We start from the raw sequence: 4,430 nt of genomic DNA on the forward strand, positions 1-4,430 counted from the left end.
TCATGAAAGCTGCACCGGTTAGGATTCAGGCTGCAAACCGTCTGCAAATTAATGGCTGTCCGTGCAAGCGCGTGTAGCGGGAAAGCCTGGAAGCATTTCAGAGCACAAACTGAGATCCTTCACAGAGACTGTTTTTATTGTAGCATCAATAAAATCTCCCCAACAATAGAAGCTTGTTTTTTTTTCCTTCTTCATGGGGGATAAAATGCCATTACACGCACACACATGCAGGAAAACACACATTAAAGCACCATCTCCCTACGTGTGGGAGACAGAGAGACCATCACCATGGAAACAAACGTCATGTAGTCTCCCACCATCCACCAGCACCAACCCCCTCCTCAATATGAACTCAACCCCCACTCCTCTTTCTGCCGTCTTCTTCCTCCATTTCTCCTGTTTTCCATCCATCCGTCCAACACATCCATCTCTCTTTTTTTATCACACCACATCTCTCCTCAACTGTAGTTTCTCCGTCTTACGCGTCGAAGGATTCCCCCCTCCAGCGCCTGTGTTAAGAGAAGTGAGAGTTGGAGGAACAGAATGGGGGAGGGGGTCACCGAGACAAACTAATGGGAATGAATGAACACACTTCCTTTGAGTCTGGCCTCACCTACTTGTGTCAAACGAGCGACATCGTCTCGAGCGTCGCCATCATTTCTCTGAGGTTCCTGAAGCTTTCCGCCTGAGACCGCTGATGTTTCAGACCTTAGACCTTCCAAGAGCTACTGCCTCCTGCTGAAGGGCCAATAACGCGTCACAAGAACATAAGACTGACCGCTGGACCTGCAGCTGCACGTATTCCAGGTGTCCCTCAGGTAAACTGCAGGCTTACCTGAGGACAACCGCTCACTGCTACAAGCTACTCCTCAAACATGGAGGAGCCTTTCTTGCTTCAGCCTGTGACTGCAAAAGCACACAAATGGAAACTGGGATGCTAAAAAAGTCAAGTGTTCTTGAATTTCAAGGTTCTAGTTGTAAATGTTACAAGGAGGCTTTTGCTGACACAGCTAATCTTTGGATAAATGAGTGTTGAATTTGTCTGCAGAATCTCAATAATCTGAAGATGGTATTATGATCCAGACTGATGAAAAGTATTGCTGCTGTCTTTGTTTTTGGTGTTTTATCAAGACATTTATTTACACTTCGGTCAGGTTTATTTTTTAATCTGTCTGTGGCATTTTTTATCACATTTTTTATGAATCTCGCAGAAACTTTTGTTTGGTTCTGTGGCGTTTGGTTTTCTACACACTCATTCAAACACTTCGAAACATGTATGCTAAGTTCATATCAGATTGTTTCTACTTGGCTTATGTCCATGTATGATTGATTTTGCAGCCAAAAGCACAAACAGGACGGTTCATCAGAGGTTGATCACCGAGCGTCTCCTGCAGGATTCAGCCTGGTTTCTAGAACATCAGACTTCCAGGAACATGTTCCAGTATTTTCAGATGAACCCTTGAATCCCACCTCCTAGCTAAAACAGTAAAGTGAGCTCTCTTTTTACCCCTTTGATCATCTACAGCAGGGATTGGCAACTCCAGACCTTGAGGGCCGCAGTACCTACATGATTTCCAGATTTCCAGTCCCTACTGATTACCTGGTTCAGGTATGTCCAGCCAATTAGAACAGAGTATGTTGGAAGACATGCAGGAATACGGGCCTCGAGGCCTGGAGTTGCCTATCCCTGATCTAGAACACGATGGATCCCTTTTCAACAATAAGTAAAATGAATGTTGGGGAAAGTTTCTCCGCCAAAGGTCTTTGTAGAACATGAGTCAAAGTCAAGGCCCGGGGGCCAGATCCGGCCCTCTGGGTGATTCTATCCCGCCCACCAGATCATTTTATATTTTTGTTATCGACGGCCTGATGTTATCTTGCACTGCTAAAATATTTCAACACATGCTTATTCCTGAATCGTCTCACACTGATTTGTTAAGGACCTCTCCATGTCAAAAATTGACGTTTTAGGTGTCCCAAACTCTTCTTGACGTCTAATTAAATCCACGCTCCCTAACCTCCGAGCCACAAAGCGGTGCAGGTCTGGTACTGGGACGGGGACCACACCGGTATCCTAATCTGAACCTTAACCAGGTACTGGACAGTTGGTATATAGTCCAATATCACAACAGAATTGCTTCATTGGGCTTCATGACGATCATTTTACAGAAGAAGGTCAGTCGTAAAATATAAACAATAGCTAAAAACTAAATAGACCAAATAAAACTGGCCTCAGATCCTCCTTCCCCACAAGGAAAAACTAAAAAAACAGATTCCAGGAAAAAAAGAAGAAACCTTTCCGGACAGCCACATAAAGGAAGGGTTAGGGTACCGTACCGGCTGTATCTAGAGGTCCGGTCTGCATTAAAACGTTTTATTTATAAATAAAAAGCTTTATTTTTTGCCTGATGTCAACACAAAATTTCGCGATCAAACTGGATTGCATGGCGCCCTAGACGAAAAACAAATTTGGTGCCCCCTGCAGGGTCGTAGATTCAGACATTCCAGCTGGGGCTTAAACCGGAAAACTCTGCATCTTTAACCAACCAACTTCACCACCAATCAGCCAACACTCAAGAGGAAAGTAGGGGGATTTTAACTGTTAAAGGTGTTGAGAAAAAAAGCTCTAGATCACCAGTAAAATTGTCTTTTTTGGCCAAAATGCAGAGTGGAGTGAATTTCCAAGCAATTATTTATAATATTTTTTATCTTTTTGCATGAAAGGAGTCTTGCGTCAAACTGTTTAACACCAAAAAAAAACAAAATAATAATAATTCATATACCATGCAATTTGGTGCCCCCTTCAGCAAACCACGCCCTAGGCAGCCGCCTAGGTATCCTATGCCTAGGGCTGCCCCTGTCAAACCAGATTAATTTCTTTGCTGGCAGAGTCAAAACAAACTGCTGGTTGGGCTCAGAGGATCAGCTCATTGGCACTGTGTGAAACTCTAAACCGAGCTTGTGTTTGGGTACCTGTAAGGACACGACCGGCTTCAACAAGAACTTCCCTATGTAATATCTGACAATAACAGAACCAATTCAAGCACCTGCTGGTTCAGGTTATGTAACAGTTTTACCACCACAATCCACTTTTTACTGAGTTTTATTGGTAGACAAGCATGAACAAAATATAAGGAGTTTTGAAGAGCTCATAAAAATGATTAATTAAGTAATTTGTTTAATTTAATTTTTAAAACTACAAAAAAGTGAAAAAAGTTCAACTAGATTTAATATGAAATGTTGCTTTTTTTCACTTCTTTTTCCAGTTTTGTTTTAACTAAAAGTAGGGATGGGTTAATATAATTTTTTCCAGCCAATACCCATAAACTGATATTTACACCGATATTTGTCGATGCCAATATTTAAATGCCCGCATCAACACAAAATTTACATTTCTTGTTTGTTCATTTTTCAACTGATTTTTTACTTTATAATCACATTGTACTTGAATTTTATCATTTACATCAAGTGTCACTTTGAAATAAACATGTATCTAAGTACATGTGGATCATTTATTGACTTTTAGATTGCCTTCCAAATGACAGTGATCTATTAGCATGTATCCCTATCAGAAAGAAAATCATCCTGAAAACAGTCAGAAGTATTACTTTGACTGTAAACATAAGTAAGCAGAGCTCTTCTCCTGCTGTAATCGCCCTTAAAAGTGAAAAAAAGTTGCGGACTCATATTGGAGGATTTAAAAAAAATATTGGACCAATATGATAAACTTGAATTATGCAAATATCGTCCAAGACCGATACTGGTCCCAATATATTGCCCATCCTTTACCAAAAGTTTTGATGTGCCATGACTGAAGTTTATGGTGCTGTAGGTTCATATGAAACTGTAGATGTTGTTTAACAGTAATGAGGAAAAGTAGCAGTTTAGATGGATAAAGCTAAAAACTGGTGTTAATGTCCTGAAAAGTGTAAGTGGAAGAAGACCCAATCTAATCAGTCCAAAGGTGAACATATGGAGAAGCAAACGAATGCCAATTTTTAAAACTTTAAAACTGTACTTTTTAACATAATTATGAATAATAAAAAGGCAGGAATATTATTCCAGAATGAATCAACTTAAACCTTAAAATAACTTTCAATATTTTACTCTCCATAAAAATATATTTTGTCAAAATTATACCAGTTATAAAATAAGCACAAGATAACATCGGGCCGTTAATAACAATAAAATAAAATGATCTGGGGGGCCGGATCTGGCTTCCGGTACTTGACTTTGACACGATTGAAAAGTTACAGTATGTTAAACATGTATTGTTTAAGCGCCAATGGCGACGCCTCAGGTGTTAAAGGGTTAATGAAAATACTGATATTTGACCATTTTCATAGTAAAGATACTGCTCTGGAAATAAAGATGCTGAATGAAACCTAGCTTTAATTTGTACTGTAAAACACTCATTTGTGATCCAGAAA

Source organism: Oryzias melastigma, linkage group LG11 (assembly GCF_002922805.2).
Source record: "Oryzias melastigma strain HK-1 linkage group LG11, ASM292280v2, whole genome shotgun sequence".
NCBI classification, from domain to species: domain Eukaryota; kingdom Metazoa; phylum Chordata; class Actinopteri; order Beloniformes; family Adrianichthyidae; genus Oryzias; species Oryzias melastigma.